General features: G+C 39.3%; 1 long non-coding RNA gene across 1 annotated transcript in view; it reads left to right on the forward strand.

Moving 5' to 3' along the window:
- LOC145789042 (uncharacterized) overlaps nt 1-18587 on the forward strand; it is a 42305-nt gene extending 23718 nt beyond the window's left edge. The window contains exons 2-8 of the long non-coding RNA XR_014348862.1: nt 15092-15164; nt 16403-16508; nt 16596-17065; nt 17154-17279; nt 17466-17511; nt 17732-17782; nt 18137-18587. This is a non-coding gene — a long non-coding RNA (uncharacterized LOC145789042). The remainder of the gene's footprint in view (nt 1-15091; nt 15165-16402; nt 16509-16595; nt 17066-17153; nt 17280-17465; nt 17512-17731; nt 17783-18136) is intronic.
- Nucleotides 18588-19060: the final 473 nt, after the last annotated feature.

Here is a 19060-nt window from a genome sequence, read left to right on the forward strand (position 1 = left end):
AAATTAGATAAATAACTCTGCCATGTTAAGAATATCTGTTTAGAAGCTAGGTTTTTAACATCCTGCTTAAATATCTGTTTTGCAGCAGAGCAATCAACTCTGATGAGAAAATGCTGATTTAATAGATCATCCTAAAATTTAATAACACATTTTACAATGGCTAAACATTCCTGTTTAATAGTCGGATAATTTAAAGCAGCTTGATTCCAATGACCAGAATGAAAACGTAATAATTCTTCTTTCTGGGTTTTGGGATTAAACTGTTTTAAAATACCACCAAAACCTTCATTGGAAGCATCAGTTTCAACAATTTTCTTCCAATTGGGGTTTGGTAACTGTAAACAAGGTAACTGTTGGACTTTAGCCTTGATACGTTGTACTGCTAAAGTATGTTCTGGAGACCATGGTGGAGGATTCTTCCTTAACCTGGTATACAAAATGTTAGCATCGGCAGATAAATTATGATAATAATCGCAAACATAATTTAAACTACCTAAGAATCTCTGTAATTGAGTTTTGTCTTTAATTTCATCAGGAAATTTAGAAGCAAACTCCATGCTACGGTTGATAGGTATAATACTACCATTGGAAATATTATGACCTAAATATCGGATAGTTGTTTGAAATAACTGCATTTTTGGGGCAGAAATAACTAAACCATTTCTGATGATAACATTCTTAAAAATATTAAGATGTTTAACATGCTGGTCAATTGATGAAGAAAACATTAAAACATCATCAATATATGAAAGAGTAAATTCTGTATATGGATTAAAAATATCATTCATGATATGTTGGAATTCTGATGGGGCATTCTTTAAACCAAATGGCATAACATTCCATTCATAATGCCCAAAGGGTACAGTAAAAGCAGTTTTGTACCGATCCTGTTCAGCAATTTCAATTTGCCAATATCCTGATTTAAGGTCGAATTTAGAAAAAATAATTGCATCCTGTAGACGATCCAAAAGATCTTTTTTGTTCAGAATTGGATATCGAATCCATTTTAATTTATCATTTAACGGTTTATAATTGATTACAAGGCGGGGAATGCCTCTCTCAATTTCAGCATTTTTATTTACATAAAACGCGGTACAACTCCACGGGGGGTGACTTGGTCGGATTAATTTTTTATCAAGAAGATTTTGAATTTCTATTTTACATAATTCCATATATTCCTTTTTCATTTGGCTAGGTCGCGCTCGGTTTGGAATATATTTTTCATCAAAATCCGGTTCATAGGGTAATGTGACAGTGTACTTTTTGCGGTTCCAAAAAGCATTAGGAACATTACCACAAACTTCTGTTTGAAATTCTGATTCAATTAATTTAATTTTCTGTTGAAAAGATGGTTGCTGTAACCGTTGTTCCGTTGTTAAAAAGTGAACTTCTTTTTGTAACAAATTTATTTGATTCTGTTTACAAGTAACTAGATCCCTAATTTGATCTAATTCTTTGGTATACGGTTGAGTGATAAATTCAAAAATTACTGATTTTCCTTGCAATTGGGAATAAATTCCTGTTTGGTCTATTTTCTGGATAGGCATCAAGAGACACAAAAAGGGAGTGCCTAAGATGATATTCGTAGAAAGATTTTTGACTAAAACAAAAGATGTTGGAAGACAAAGATCTTTGTTACAAATATAGGCTTCTGGAACTTTATACCTGATTTGGAGAGAATTTCCACTAGCACTGGTTAGACTCTGGGTAGTCTTTTCAAAATACCTGGTTGGAACTATACCTTCTTGGATACAGTTCATATCTGCACCACTATCGACTAAAGCAATAGCATCTTTAATCATGAAATCAGGTTTTATTAAAAATGAAATTATAATATACCATTTCTGAAAGGTTACTTGGCTTACAAGTAATAAATACGGGGTAGAAGGTTCAGGTTGAGGTTCAGATTGGGATTCAGATTTTTGTTTAGTGTTTTCTGTTTGTTGTGTTAGCTGTTGGCGAAGATTTTTAATATCTTTAGTGTTTGCTTCACTTGCGGTTTGCAAATGTTTTACTTCGGTTTTTAAAATGTTAATTTCCATTTTTAAATCCTGGAGTGTTGTCGGCTGTTCTAAAATAGGTTTAGATTGGATCCTGTTAATTACATTTTTAAGACTGTAAGCATAATCGGGTATAGGAGGAGTCTCCTGTATTGTCTGTTGGTGTTCATAACACATTTTTAAATATTTTATTTTAATTTCCGGGTCTTGGATTTGGTCTGCAACTGCAAGCATATCCTTTTGAGTATCTGTTAAAACATTAATACTGATGGGTTCACCTAAGTGTAAACCGTTCATTTCAACGATTGATTTCCAATAATTAATTTCTGATATATGCTCTTGATTAGTACTACAGGGACAAGACGCGTCTGGTTCTTCTTCACTGGTGGAAGTGGAATATAACTGATTAATTTCTTCGTCAGAAGGGGTTTCTTCATCAGATGAATTTTCTTCGGCTTCAAGGGCTTGAATTATCTGTTCTTTGATGCCTAAATCAAGATTTAATTCATTAACCTTGGATTTAACTTTTGATTTGCATCGATTAGCATAATGTCCTGTTTGGCCACATTTGTAGCATTTTACTTCTGATTTATTTTTAATTTTAGTTTTAGATTTACTGGTCGATTTCTTTGGATAAAACTTCTTGGTGGTTTGCGGATGGCTAGTCTTATGAGACTTTCTTCTGAAAGGCTTAGAAGATTTCTTACGAGAAACCTGTCTAGGTTTTCCTGGATATTTAATGACTGGTTCATAAGCAAATTGGTCACAAAATTCACCTAATTCTTTTCTTCCTGTTAAATTCTGTTGTTTCATCTGGTAATGAAGTTTAAGGTCATTACATAAAGAAAGACCTTCATCGGTAATTATGGAACACAATTGTCCATAAGTATACTGTTCGTAAGGAATTGACATCCGGTCATGGCGATCCCGAAGTTTTTTCCTAACGCGTTCGGCAAAAAGGGTAGGAAGGCCATCAACAAATTTGGCTTTCCAATGAGTACTGTTAGCATCAGGTCGTTGCATGACCTTAAGCAAGAAAACATCTTTGTACCATCGAAAATGGGTAAGCGATGGACAACGAAGATTCTGTAAAAGCTCGCGACTACGATCATGAGCACTAGTACTGGTGCCAACAAAATGGAGGATGATAGTCTGAATAAGGGTATAAACAGCATCCTGCTGTTGGACAGGCTGGTTTGTAGTTGGATCAACTTCAACTTTGACTGAATTAAGGATTTCTAACTGTTGGGTAAGGGTGAGGACATTATCCCACCATCCTTTAAGAGCTCCGGTAAAACCATTAATAATAAACTTAGCAATGGCTTGGTCATTATTACTATACTGACGACATACTGTTGCATACATCAACATTTGATGTAATTTCTTATAAATTCCATATTCAGATTCACCATCGATATTCCATTCATAGATGGTTTTGCCATGATAGCTTCCCTGGTCATTAATATAAGTTTCTTCATAAAGAAGATCAGGAGGAGTTGGTCTGGAGTAATAGTTCCTAGTAGGAGGTAACATAGCAGGTCTAGAGGAACTATATGAATATAATTTGTTAACAGATGAGGGTTCTTGGAAATTCATTTGAATTTCATGAATCTGGGCAGGAGAAAGATCATCATCTTCTACTGGTTGTTCAGCTCTAAGCATCTGGATAGTTCCACTGGATTGGCCAGATGGCTGAGATGGCTGGGATACAGGATATAGCGATCCCGGGTTTACCCTTGTTGTACAGTGATCCGGACATGTGTCCGTGGATGTTGGTAGTTGTTTATTATCTTGTTTACATCCTTTCTTACTTTGTATTTGAGTTATAGGATGTGTTGGGCGGGTTGGTTACAGGTTGGTTGAGTTTAGAAACCAAAACTAGTTGCCCAGATTTTTGGCCTGTCCGCTCGAGCGGAGGTGTTGGCGCTCGAGCGGGGAATACATCCATCCAGTATCTTGTTGTGCAGTGTTGTGAGCTCGAGCGTAGGGATTGAGAGCTCGAGCGGAGGCCTGGTTCTGCAAAAGTGCTGGGCGAGTGCATTCTGCGCTCGAGCGGGAGGTTGGCCGCTCGAGCGGAAGTCTGTGAGTGGCCGCTCGAGCGGGGTGTTTTACGCTCGAGCGGAGACCTGGGTTAAAGTCCCGAATTTGTGACTCTTTAAATCACTTTTTCACTTTCTCTTCTCTCTCTTACTTTTCCAAAGACACCATTGTTGAGTCTTTCTCTCTAGATACTACCTTCTCTCTAGGTTTTGATCTAGTAGGAGTGATTTGCTCACCTTTGGCCTTTACAAAAAAGTTGTTGATCGTCGAGGGCTTCATTTTAATCTGAAAATCTCGGGTTTTGGAGCACGTTGGGTTTTGTCGTCTTCTCCTTTGGGACTCCGAATTTGAGGTAGGGATAACCTACTCCTCTCTATGGGTTTTGTCTTTAAATTTTGGTAATTTGAGATGTTGGGCTTGGTTTGGTAATTTGGTGAAAGTTTGGGACTTTTACGTAATTTTACAAAAGTTGGGGTTTTATTCATAATAAACCTAGATGCATGTTTGGCATAGAAAAATGGAATGATTGTTGAATCATTGATGAAAATGGGACCTAAGGGTTGAAATGGTAATTATGGAAAATGGCCTAATTACATTGTTTAATTAATTGGGATAATTAATTGGTGAGAAATGAGGAAATGAAATGTTGATTGAATATCCATTTGTGCATTTATTTTCTGTTTTAGAAATAACTGCTTTGGGCTATCGGTGGAGGATAGTCGAGATTGTTGTAGACAATGCATGATGATTAGGTAAACGGAAACTAATCAATGGAATGTGTCATGGAACTTGACGGTTGATAGAATATACATTAATTGTGTGTATTGTGTGATTGTATATAGAACCAATGTGTTTATATACGTTATGTGTAGAGGAGGAGATAGGGGATGTACTCCGCGGTTTAGGGGAAGATAGGGGATGTACCTCTAAACCGGATAGGTATTTGGAGGAGATAGGGGATGTACTCCGTAGACAGAGCTCATATGCTTGTCTAGAGAAGTGAAGATAGAGCTCATATGCTTATCTTTGTGAAGTGAAGTGTGGATACAGCTTGTATGCTTATCTGTGGATATTGTTGATATACATATCTGTTGTAAAGTGTGGATACAGCTTGTATGCTTATCTGTGGATATTGTTGATATACATATCTGTTGTAGAGTGTGGATACAGCTTGTATGCTTATCTGTGGATATTGTTGATATACATATCTGTTGAGAATGTGGATATAGCTTTTATGCTTATCTGAATGTGAGATATAGTTTTTATACATATCTGTGGAAATGATGATAGAGCTAGCATGCTTATCTGTTGAAAAAGGGAAAATGAAAAGTAATTGGGACTTGTAAGTCGTTGACATAAATATGTAATTTATGTGATTGAATCAGTGTTGACCAACTATCAATTGCTAATGTTTTAGTCATTGTCCATGGTTGGTTTAGTGTATTTCTACTGGGCTGTGGCTCACCCTATATGGGAATATCATTTTCAGGTGCAGGAAGCATGCCACCTCCAAGGACATAGCTGGGAGGCTAGTGGCGGACATAGTTTTGTCGTTTTACTGTTGATGTATTACATGTAATTTCAAGCCAAGGGCTTAATGTGTAAACGAGTTAGAACTCTTTGTTGTAACCAAGTGTTAACTTGGAAAGCTGTAAGCCCGTAGGGCATTTTGTTATGAGGTTAACATGTAATACTTATGTCTTGGAATTCTAATGAATGAAAGGAATGCGGTTAGTTTAAATGTAAATACATGTCTTATCTGATGGGTTTATTGTTATTATTTTGAGGGCGTTACAACTTGGTATCAGAGCGTACCGGGTTCGAATACTTTGGGTACGTGGGAAGTGATTAGGATCACAATGGGTTTGTCTCGCTTGATAGAGACGTAGATGTAGTACCATATGCTATGTGTTTATTTGATAACATGCTTATATGACTATGTGGGTATGGGATTTAATTTCTAGGATGTTGATTGGATCCTTGAGTGTCTGGGAGTCTTGTTGGAAAAGCACTTGATCAACGCTGTTTCTAACCGGAACTCTAGTAACGCCTCGGGACTATCATTATCCGGAAATGAAGTTCGTAAGTGCTTATGTGTTTATGTGCTTATGTGGAGTGAATTACAGTTGTCCATGCTTTAGGACGTGAGTGTTTAGTTTCGGCACATTTATGAATGTGCTAACGTTCTGTGTTGCCTTTATTAGGATGTCAGGACGAGGAAGAGGTGCTAGGCGTGGTAGACCTGCGAGGTAGGAAGTACCATTACAGGGTGAGATTCCGGCAGTACAGGAGGGAGTTGGGCAGGCCAATGTGGCCGAGCCAGTAGGTCAACAGGCTATGGGTGCCTTGGCCAGAGAGTTAGCAGGAGCTTTGGGTATTCTTAGGGCTGAGAATCAGGCAGCTGAGGCAGGGCCTTCCTTCTTGAAGAGGGAGTTCTTTCGGTGTAATCCGGACGAGTTTATCGGGGATCCTAAAGAGCCACTTAAGGCAGATGAATGGCTCGAACAGACAACGAAGACGTTTGAGATGCTTGGCATCGAGAACGGAGCACTGAAAGTGACCTTGGCATCCTTCCAACTGAAGGGAGATGCGGGTCAATGGTGGAAGTACGAGAAGGCTCGTGTGGGCAGTACTTGGGAGGCGTTTGTGAATGCTTTTCAAGAGAGGTTTTTATCAGCAGTAGCTAGGGAAAAGCTGAGGGATCAGTTTAGCCGGCTTAATCAGCAGGGCTTGTCGGTGGCCGAGTTTGAGGCTACTTTTACCAGTCTGTCTAGGTTTGCACCTGAACTGGTGGCGTCTGAGGAACGCCGTTGCTATGAGTTTGAGCGGAAGTTGAGGCGGGGCCTCAAGTTGAGAATTGGTGGGTCTTATATTCGAGAGTATAGACACCTAGTGGACGCTGCAGCTCATATGGAGCTTATGATGCAGGAGGAGGATGAGGGCCAGAGAGGCTCAAAGAGGAGCCAGGATAGTCAGGGTGATGGCAGGAGGCAGAGGGGTTCTAACCCTCAGCAGTCGCAGGGTGGTGTTGCTAGATCGACCTTCCCAGTGCCGAGTGCAGGCTCCGGGAGAGGTGGTCAGGGGGATTTCACCTGTTACAAGTGTGGCCAGCTGGGTCACAGGGTTTCTGTTTGCCCGCAGAAGGGTGGGGGTCAGAAAGCTGCTTCTTCTTCAGCTAGACCGCAGAGTCAGAGTTTGGGCAGGGGGCAGCTCCTGACTTGTTATCAGTGTGGACAACCTGGGCACATGAAGAGGTTTTGCCCACAGTTGAGTGCCACTTCGGGAGCGTCTGGTTCTAGGCAGACGCAGGGTTTTCAGCCAGCTCAGTCTGTGCAGGCCTCGAGGGCCAATCCGGGAGCTTCGTCATCCCAGTCTGTGCAGCAGTCTTTCGCTCCGAGAGGTGAGCAGGTAGACCAGGGGCCTACGGGGCGCGTGTATGCTGTTACCGCGCAGGATTTAGTACCGGCTCCATCAGTAGTGAGAGGTACTTTTCTGTTTTGCAACTCAGTTGCTAATGTGTTGATAGACACGGGTGCATCTCATTCTTTTGTATCTGCTGCATTTGCATCTGTTTTGGAATTGGAGTTAGCACAGTTAGCATCTCCTATTTGTGTGGTATCGCCTTTGGGTGGTGAGTTGATTCTGAAACAGGGTGTTAGAGGATGTGATATAGAGGTCGCCGATTATAGGCTTCCTTTTCCGTTTGTTGTCATGCCCATGAAGGGTTTTGATGTTATTTTGGGTATGGACTGGTTATCGTCATACCGGGCTGTTATTGATTGCTACCGCCAGAGGGTTACATTGTGTACCTTGAGCGGGGAGTGGTTCCATTTCTTGGGAGACCGGGTTGGTAGTGTTTTGCCACCGGGGTATGATTCGCGAGGGCGAAGTGAGCTTAGTAGTCTACTTGCTAGCTTTGAGAGTGGTGAGCGTGGTGAGACCCAGCATGTATTGCCGAGGGTGGTTTGTGAGTATTCGGATGTCTTTCCCGAAGATCTTGTTAGTTTGCCACCTCACCGAGAGATAGAGTTCTCTATTGATTTAGTGCCTGGTACGGCGCCGATTTCTATGGCACCTTACCGTTTTGCTCCAGCAGAGTTGGTTGAGTTGAAAGTTCAGCTCCAGGAATTGCTCGATAAGGGCTTTGTTCGCCCTAGTGTTTCACCGTGGGGAGCACCGGCACTCTTTGTTAAAAAGAAAGATGGTGCCTTGAGATTGTGTATAGACTACCGGAAGTTGAATCGGGCTACGGTTAAGAATAAGTATCCTATGCCCCGTATAGATGATTTGTTTGACCAGTTGAAGGGTTCCCGTTGTTTCTCTAAGATAGACTTGAGATCGGGTTACCATCAGTTGAGGGTCAGGGAGGAAGATATTCCTAAGACGGCATTCCGTACGCGGTATGGCCATTATGAGTTTCTAGTGATGCCATTCGGACTTACCAATGCACCGGCAGTCTTTATGGACTTGATGAACCGGATTTTCCGGGAGTTCTTAGATCGATTTGTGGTTGTCTTTGTGGACGACATCCTTATCTATTCGTCTTCTGAGGAGGAGCACGAGGCACACTTGAGAGTGGTGCTTGAGTTACTTAGAGCCCATAGGCTGTATGCCAAGTTTGGGAAGTGTGAGTTCTGGCTGAGGGAAGTCAAATTCTTAGGCCACGTGGTATCCGGGGAAGGGGTGTCTGTTGATACATCCAAGGTTGAGGCAGTGCAAGATTGGGCACAGCCTAAGAGTGTGTTTGAGATCCGCAGTTTTCTGGGATTAGCTGGGTATTACCGTCGGTTTGTGAAAGATTTCTCCAGGTTAGCGTCACCGTTGACTAGACTGACTCGGAAGGGAGTCAAGTTTGTGTGGAGTGAGACTTGTGAAAAGTCGTTCCAAGAGTTGAAAGTTAGATTGACCACCGCTCCGGTGTTGATTATTCCGGAGAGAGGGTTGGGTTATGCGGTTTATTGTGATGCCTCACGAGAGGGTTTGGGTTGTGTGTTGATGCAAGAGGGGAAAGTGGTAGCTTATGGCTCACGTCAGTTGAAAATACACGAGAAGAATTACCCCACACACGACCTAGAGTTAGCAGCTGTGATCTTTGCCTTGAAAATCTGGAGGCACTACCTTTATGGTGAGAGGTTCGAGGTATTCTCGGATCACAAGAGTTTGAAGTATCTGTTTACACAGAGAGACTTGAATCTGAGGCAGAGGAGATGGATGGAGTTCATCGAGGATTATGATTTTGAGTTGCATTATCATCCGGGAAAGGCCAATGTTGTGGCCGATGCCCTTAGTAGGAAAACCATTAGTGATGTAGCTTGTATAGCCATCCGGGAATGGGTGATGTTGGGAGCACTTGGCGAGTTTGATTTGCTACTGGGCGAATCTGTTGAGGCTGCGGCCTTGTTTTCTGTTGTTGCGCAGCCTACACTTGTGACTAGAGTGTTAGAGGCACAGAGAGGTGACCTTGAGGTAGAATCCCTCCGAGAGAAGATCTCCAGTGAGAAAGTTGAGAAGGGTTTGACGGTGTATCCCGACCTGAGTGTGAGATACCGAGACCGTTTGTTTGTACCGGAGGCTTGCCGTGAGGAAGTACTCCGAGAGTTTCACCATTCGCGCCTTGCGGTGCATCCGGGAGGTACTAAGATGTATCAGGATTTGGGTCGCCAGTTTTGGTGGCGGGGTATGAAAAGAGATGTGGCTGTTTTCGTATCGAAGTGCCTTACTTGCCAGCAAGTGAAGGCCGAGCATCAGAGGCCAGCGGGTTTGTTGCAACCCTTGCCTATTGCCGAGTGGAAGTGGGAGCATGTCACTATGGACTTCGTTGTGGGTCTTCCGAGGACTCAGCGGGGTAGTGATGCTATTTGGGTGGTTGTAGACCGGTTGACTAAGTCGGCGCACTTTATTCCTATGCGCGTGAGAGATTCGGTAGATCATCTTGCCGACTTGTATATTCGGGACGTAGTGAGATTGCACGGGGTTCCAGTGACGATCGTCTCAGATAGAGATCCTCGTTTTACTGCTAGGTTGTGGCAGAGTTTGCAGAGTGCCTTGGGCACTAAGTTGACCTTTAGTACGGCTTATCATCCTCAGACTGATGGGCAGTCCGAGCGTACTATTCAGATCCTCGAGGATATGCTTCGGGGTTGTGTCCTGGATTTCAGTGGGACGTGGGAGAGGCACTTGCCATTGGTAGAGTTTGCCTACAACAACAGTTTTCAGTCTAGCATCGGTATGGCACCGTTTGAGGCCTTGTATGGCCGACCGTGTAGGTCTCCAGTTTGTTGGGCCGAGGTGGGTGATGCACCTTTGTTGGGTCCGGAGTTGGTTAGGGAGACGACGGAGAAAGTTGAGCTTATCCGTAGGAGGCTTGTTACAGCCCAGAGTCGACAAAAGAGTTATGCCGACCGTAGGAGGAGGCCTTTGGCGTTTGAGGTAGGTGATCATGTCTTTTTGAAGATATCACCTAGACGAGGCCTGATGAGGTTTGGGAAGAGTGGGAAGTTATCCCCTCGGTTTATTGGTCCTTTTGAGATCCTTGAGAGGATTGGTGAGGTTGCTTATCGGTTAGCCTTACCGCCGCAGTTGTCCGGAGTGCATGACGTGTTTCATGTGAGTATGCTTCGGAAGTATGAGCCAGATCCATCACATGTGTTGGATTGGACTGATTTAGAGGTAGATGAGGATGCCTCGTATGAGGAGAGACCGGTACGGGTCTTGGATAGGCGGGATCAGGTCCTGCGTGGCAAGACCATTCCTTTGGTGAAAGTCTTGTGGAAACATCACGGAGTGGAGGAAGCCACTTGGGAACGTGAGTTGGAAGTCCGAGAGAAATATCCGGACTTGTTTGTTGTTATGTAATCTTATATTTAAATTTTACATTTTGTTGAACTTAAGAGCTTTGATATATGTCTTAAGTTGTGAAACATTGAAAATGTTTTGGTTATTGGAAGTATGTTTTGGAACTTGCCTCATATGGAAGTTGAAAGTGACATTATATGTGTTAAATATATTGTTGGAATTGGAAGGATAGTGCATAATGTTGATGCATATTGAAAATACATATGTTGTTTACATATTGTGATATGTCTCTTGTTAAAGGGATGGGATGACCGGTAATGGGTCGAATTGTTGAATGTTCAAGTGTAACATTGTCTAAATTGGAGAAAAACTTGTTTTTGAAAACTTGTGCTTAATTTCGGGGGCGAAATTCTTTAAGGGGGGGAGGTTATAGCGATCCCGGGTTTACCCTTGTTGTACAGTGATCCGGACATGTGTCCGTGGATGTTGGTAGTTGTTTATTATCTTGTTTACATCCTTTCTTACTTTGTATTTGAGTTATAGGATGTGTTGGGCGGGTTGGTTACAGGTTGGTTGAGTTTAGAAACCAAAACTAGTTGCCCAGATTTTTGGCCTGTCCGCTCGAGCGGAGGTGTTGGCGCTCGAGCGGGGAATACATCCATCCAGTATCTTGTTGTGCAGTGTTGTGAGCTCGAGCGTAGGGATTGAGAGCTCGAGCGGAGGCCTGGTTCTGCAAAAGTGCTGGGCGAGTGCATTCTGCGCTCGAGCGGGAGGTTGGCCGCTCGAGCGGAAGTCTGTGAGTGGCCGCTCGAGCGGGGTGTTTTACGCTCGAGCGGAGACCTGGGTTAAAGTCCCGAATTTGTGACTCTTTAAATCACTTTTTCACTTTCTCTTCTCTCTCTTACTTTTCCAAAGACACCATTGTTGAGTCTTTCTCTCTAGATACTACCTTCTCTCTAGGTTTTGATCTAGTAGGAGTGATTTGCTCACCTTTGGCCTTTACAAAAAAGTTGTTGATCGTCGAGGGCTTCATTTTAATCTGAAAATCTCGGGTTTTGGAGCACGTTGGGTTTTGTCGTCTTCTCCTTTGGGACTCCGAATTTGAGGTAGGGATAACCTACTCCTCTCTATGGGTTTTGTCTTTAAATTTTGGTAATTTGAGATGTTGGGCTTGGTTTGGTAATTTGGTGAAAGTTTGGGACTTTTACGTAATTTTACAAAAGTTGGGGTTTTATTCATAATAAACCTAGATGCATGTTTGGCATAGAAAAATGGAATGATTGTTGAATCATTGATGAAAATGGGACCTAAGGGTTGAAATGGTAATTATGGAAAATGGCCTAATTACATTGTTTAATTAATTGGGATAATTAATTGGTGAGAAATGAGGAAATGAAATGTTGATTGAATATCCATTTGTGCATTTATTTTCTGTTTTAGAAATAACTGCTTTGGGCTATCGGTGGAGGATAGTCGAGATTGTTGTAGACAATGCATGATGATTAGGTAAACGGAAACTAATCAATGGAATGTGTCATGGAACTTGACGGTTGATAGAATATACATTAATTGTGTGTATTGTGTGATTGTATATAGAACCAATGTGTTTATATACGTTATGTGTAGAGGAGGAGATAGGGGATGTACTCCGCGGTTTAGGGGAAGATAGGGGATGTACCTCTAAACCGGATAGGTATTTGGAGGAGATAGGGGATGTACTCCGTAGACAGAGCTCATATGCTTGTCTAGAGAAGTGAAGATAGAGCTCATATGCTTATCTTTGTGAAGTGAAGTGTGGATACAGCTTGTATGCTTATCTGTGGATATTGTTGATATACATATCTGTTGTAAAGTGTGGATACAGCTTGTATGCTTATCTGTGGATATTGTTGATATACATATCTGTTGTAGAGTGTGGATACAGCTTGTATGCTTATCTGTGGATATTGTTGATATACATATCTGTTGAGAATGTGGATATAGCTTTTATGCTTATCTGAATGTGAGATATAGTTTTTATACATATCTGTGGAAATGATGATAGAGCTAGCATGCTTATCTGTTGAAAAAGGGAAAATGAAAAGTAATTGGGACTTGTAAGTCGTTGACATAAATATGTAATTTATGTGATTGAATCAGTGTTGACCAACTATCAATTGCTAATGTTTTAGTCATTGTCCATGGTTGGTTTAGTGTATTTCTACTGGGCTGTGGCTCACCCTATATGGGAATATCATTTTCAGGTGCAGGAAGCATGCCACCTCCAAGGACATAGCTGGGAGGCTAGTGGCGGACATAGTTTTGTCGTTTTACTGTTGATGTATTACATGTAATTTCAAGCCAAGGGCTTAATGTGTAAACGAGTTAGAACTCTTTGTTGTAACCAAGTGTTAACTTGGAAAGCTGTAAGCCCGTAGGGCATTTTGTTATGAGGTTAACATGTAATACTTATGTCTTGGAATTCTAATGAATGAAAGGAATGCGGTTAGTTTAAATGTAAATGCATGTCTTATCTGATGGGTTTATTGTTATTATTTTGAGGGCGTTACACAGGAGGGCGAATATTTAAGGTTTGCATCTTCTGTAAGAGGGTGTCCATAAACTCTGTATTAGAGGATTTTAACTTAAAGTTACTAATCTCTAATGGTGGTTTAATGGATACTGGATGTAGAGCAGCGGATCCTGTGACTGGTAAAGCTAAGGTTCTATCCTTAAAGGTAGAAACAGCTTCTTCAATTCTGGTTAATTGTTTACTCATAGTTTGACAGATTAAATTAGTATAATTATTTTGTTTTACTAACAATCCTTCAGTTGTAGTAAATTTTCCTGATTGAGCATTTATATATGCAATAGCCAGTAAGCGTTGATTAGTAGTTTCACCATTAGGGGCTAACTCTAATGCTTTAGGAGGCGGATGTAAAGCATGAATGGCTTGTCTTTTAGTTGTGGTCCAGGTTTTATATTGGTCTTCAATTATGGTTACCTGGGGTTGGCTAACTGTTTGATACCATTCGACAAATGGTACAATTTTCTGATGTAACTCAAGATGTTGATAAAATTGAGTCTTATAAGTTTCTAACTGTTCAGGGGTATGACTGGTGAAATACCATTTTCTAAATTCTTTATATTTGTCCTGATTAAATTCTTGGTTAATTATTTTTCTATTTTCACCTCCTGGTGTAAAATCCATTAAATTTCAAAATTCATATCACTGGCCGTTGGGCTATCTGGTTGAGGTGGTTTTGTATAAACACCATGAGGAATTCTGTTTTGAGATAATCGGATTCCTTGAATTTCTGAATTCATAGGGTCATCCTGGGGATCACTCGATGGCCTGCTAGGAGGTCGAGAAGGTATCTGTTGAAAGATTGAGTCAACGGACTGTCTACTAGATTCGGGAAGATCTACCCTATAGGGCGGAACGGATTGTGAACAGTTTCCAGGTGCAGTTCTGAAACTGTTATTTGAAAGACTTCTAGGTGCTGTCCGAAAACTAGCATTGGAAGACATACTTCTGGTAAGCATAGGTTTTTGGAATTGAAGGTAAACATTACCTTCCCTAGTCTGGATAACATCATCGATGTTATGTTGAATTAACGGTTTTGGAGGGACAGCATTAGGGATATGCCATTGGTCCGGAAAAGTTATATCCTTCCATGGGATTAACTTAGGTACGGCTACTTGGCTACTGTAAAGATTAGTTTCAATTAATACTGTTTGACGTGTTTCAGTTTTCTTTTTGACATAAGGATTTAAAGTTGTTAAAGCCTTTATGCAAATTCGGGAATGAACTGAAAAAGGGGGTGTTCCTGGTTTATACTCATAACCATGAGTAAGAACTCTTAATTCCAATACATCAGATAAATTAGCATCGCACAAAGCAACGCTCAAGTTCAGATAAATATCAAAGTATACTGGTCCATGAGACAGACTAGTCTCAATGGCTCCCATAAGAGATGCTCGCCAGTTAAGGCATCTACCATCCCTAAGGGTGCACTGAATACTGGTATTTTGACCAAGAAGGGTCAAAGGTTTAAAAGCAATTTGTACTAAACCTATATGGATGTACTTATACTATTTTAAAAACGGAATAAAATCATTTACAGAATATGAGGTGCTGAGATCTTCATCTTGATGCACAATTTTCTGAGATTTTCTATCATTTTTTTTAGCTACACACACACACACACATATATATATACACATATTCTGAGATCTTATAACATTTATTCTTCATTTTCTTCAAATTTTTGCAGATATATATAAGTTTGAGTAAATCAATTTGGTTTCTAACAGAGATCGTAGTAATTTCGATTCAATAGCGATTTGGTGTGTTTCCAATCTCTCTCTCTCTCTCTCTCCACAGACACAACATATATACATGTACATGTCTATATATATATACTCCTTTGTGTTCATTCAAATTGCTTGAATTTAAAATTCTGTATTCCTCTGTATTCTATGTTTTTATTTTTATGCTAGAAATTGCTTGAATTTCGCCACCAATATCATACACTCTTTCTCTTGGATATGAATTTATAAGCTTATATTAGAATGCAATAAGAGAAGCAGCCATGTATATACTAAACAAAAAAGATAAAAAGCATCTTTTGTTAGTGTTCTTTTTATTTTAATAAAAGCATCATTCATTACTCACATATAGAACAATGAAAAATTAAGGGTAGAGTTATAATTCAAGCCAAAAATGTTGGCTTGTACATGAATAAAACCAAACTCTCTTTACTTACAGATTCATTAGTACCAGACTACTTTATCATAAAACTTATAGGATAGATTCACAGATTTTCTGCTCCAGAAGTTTTCAGAAAATAACCAAATGCCTATCAAAAGTAAAAAAAAAAAACTCTATTCAACTCAACAAAGCCTTGTCCCCATTATTTGGGATCATCTAAATAATTCTTGTTTCAATTCTTTTTTGAAAAGGAACTGAATGTTAAAAGTTGAAAAAGAGCATGGAAAATTAAAATTTCATAGAAGGAATGGAAAACTATATTGAAATTATTACAACGTAAGCAATGTGTATTGGAAAAGAGCAAGGAAGAAAGAAAAGAAAGCTGATGCAATGCTACTTTAGATAATCTAAGAGTATAACTACGGGAAGGAGACAATATTACCATTATTATTATTGGTGTGTGTGGTCAAGGACGTTCTATAACACCGCGTAAGTTGCTTGAACAATAGCTGAATTTTCTATCCTTTGCCCATTTATGCATTGGAAATCTTTTTCTGGTCCTAATGCTCTTTACAAATTATTAGTTGAGGGAGATGTTGAGGTAGGCTTTTTACATTATTGGCATTGCGTCCTACAATGGTAAGCTTGACAAGGACTAATCACATTTTCTAGCAACATTCGCGATATTATTCTGTTATGCAAAGTTCTATGTGGGGAGTGGCTTGCAAATATGTGTCTCAATATTTTTTCCTTAGTGTTATAGTAGTTTTTTTTTCCAATTTTCATAATTGAGTGTCGGTGAGGAGCCCTCATTAAGGTCTGAGATGGTAGTAAACATGTAAAACTCATCCATTCAAATCCTCTCTGCCCCTAGATCTCACGCTGCTGCAATAAGGATTGCAGGAGAATTACGTGCCCTGTTCTTTGTACACTTTTTGTCTGGCAGTGCTTGAAAGTCAACCCGATTTTGTATATCGCAGGTACGTGTGGAGATACAAGATTTAATTATTCTTTCTCCAGTTTTAATTTCCTTCATATGAGTTGATATTTTAATTTTGCAATTGTAGGTTTATTACCGATTTCTGTCTAGTAGCTGAAATGGAGCTTTGGACTGTTGAAAACTCCAACTATAATTTTCTTCTCTCCAATAGATAATTCTTACATTAGTTTATCCAATTGATTCCAAAATCGTCCTTTAATATATTCCTCCAATCATATTTGGTCGATACTATCAAAACTGTTGTGCTGGCTAATACCACGATCTAAGACCATTCTTCTAACGAAAACTTTCATAAGATGAGCATATTGCAGTACATGTAGTGCCTTCAAATTATTTGGTTTCCCACTCATTTAAATATTGAAACATAATTTCTTCTTCTTTTATTATTATATTCGATACTCGCTCTTGAATACTTTTGACAGGGAACATGTTCAATCATGAAACACTTTCATGGCCAAGATCAATCCAACTGTTCGTCCAAGCAAGTGAATGATAGATTTGTCGCAGAGGCTGCACCATTGTCACCCTCTAATACTGGTCTCATACTGTATGCTGCTTTTTGTTTCTTTTTACTTTAGTTTTACCATTAGTTTTGCAATTTTGGTAAAGTATGGCATTCTTTCAAGAACTGCAAGATATTCAGAGTTGCGTACAACTGAACTGCTCATAGAATTCCATGAGGAAGAAATAAGGATTAGGTATGCTGAGTCTGGATCAACAGGAAAACAAGGGAGAAGTATCTATGAGAGAGGTTTGCATTTATGTTGGCTTAAATTTAGTTTATTGATTAATTGTTTTAATGGGTACCAATATATTGTTACAAGAAAGCTAAGGGAGAAGTATCGTTTCTAGCATTTGAATATCTAATGATTATGACATGGATGGTTCCTTATTTTATTTAATTGCGCCTTTTGATCATGTTTATTCTATGTCCTAGGTATATGGCATATATTATGGACACTAATGAAGAGGAGAGAGTTAAGGTATTTTTCGTGTGTCGAGTTTGGGTCACTTCTTCTCAAAGGAAAAGGAAAAACCAAAAAGGGTCAATTTACTTGCAATGTCTCTCAATACATAGCTTTGATCTAAGAAATGTAATTGCTATTTACATTTTAGTTCTTTCTAGAGCATCCTCTTCAAATATAAATCCTAGTTTATTTTAGTTCTTATCATTGATTAGTTTCTATTTCTTTTCTTCCTCAGGTACACCTTATTCTGAAAGAACTAGCGAGGAAATCACTATCAGCAACACAGGTAAACAATCTTCAATTTTTTTTTCCCCAGTGAGATGGATCATCTTTGGTTAGTAATATTTCTTTGCAAAATAATTTAAATAATTTACTACCTAACCTCAACATGTTTATATTTCTACACATTTGGAAGTATTCAAGTTGTTTGGCGCATCTGACATGCATACTTCAGTTAGTTTGAAATATTCATGTAAGCTTATCAATAACTTTAGCAAATTCCTTGTTCTTAAAAAATGTAAATAAAAAATGAGTTTCTTAATTAGGTGAATGATCCTTGTTTATTTAAAAAATGTAAATAACTGGTGTTTCTTTAAAATGTAGAAGTGTATAATCTTCTAATCATTATCTTATTCTACAGGTCCTTCAAAAATATGTAAAGAATTGGATATAAATTCCTGTACCATTTCAGGATAAGTGATAACATACCAGTTGACAAGGATACTAGTTTGAGATTGCAACTTGATATGTCAATTTTTGAAAGTTTTTTGAAAGCAGAATCAAACATTTTGGAAACTTCAAATTTTAATTTTTGTAAAATTTTACTTTTCTATGTACTCATTATGATTTGGGAATGGAGTGTCTTTGATGTGTGGATGTCAATTTTTTTCTTTTTTGTATGATTGGATGACATTTAATTTTTGTGCATTTTTAGCTATCTCAACTTTGATTTTTAGCGACGAAAAAGTGTAGTAGAGAAAGTTATTTGTCTTTTAGCGACCAAATATAGTTGTCGTTAAAAATGTCATTATTTTGTTTTTCACGACCAAATTGGGATATTTTGTGACGAAGTATTAGCGACTAAATGTTTAGTCTTGTAAAATCAAATATTTTGTGACAATATAAAATTGGTCGCTAATTGTCATTTTCAGTGACATTTTCAAAAATTTGTCACTAAAGACTTTTCTAGACGCACTTTTAGTGACTTTTTTAGTGACGAATTTAATTTTGTCACAAAAACTATTTACAGACCAAAATAATGGTTTTAGCGACCAAAATAATTGGTCGCCAAAAGTCTTATATGTTGTAGTGATGGTAGAGCGGTTGATCTTCAGATTTTGTTGGTGGCTGCTGTAAATGCTGTCAATGGCTATGATGACTTTGGCTCTCCCATTGTATCTATAAAAGGGTAGTGAATTGGAGTGGTTCAAGTGTGGCAATCAGAAGAAGAGAGTGTAATCAGAATGTAAACAACAGAGTGAGTGTGAGAGTGAGAGTGTTGTCTCCTCTTCCATTGTTGTAATCTTTGTATTTCTTTCCATATAGTGAAATCCACTGCCCGTAG

This window comes from Camellia sinensis, chromosome 13 (assembly GCF_055761805.1).
Source record: "Camellia sinensis isolate YWXY chromosome 13, ASM5576180v1, whole genome shotgun sequence".
In the NCBI taxonomy this organism is placed as follows: Eukaryota; Viridiplantae; Streptophyta; class Magnoliopsida; order Ericales; family Theaceae; genus Camellia; species Camellia sinensis.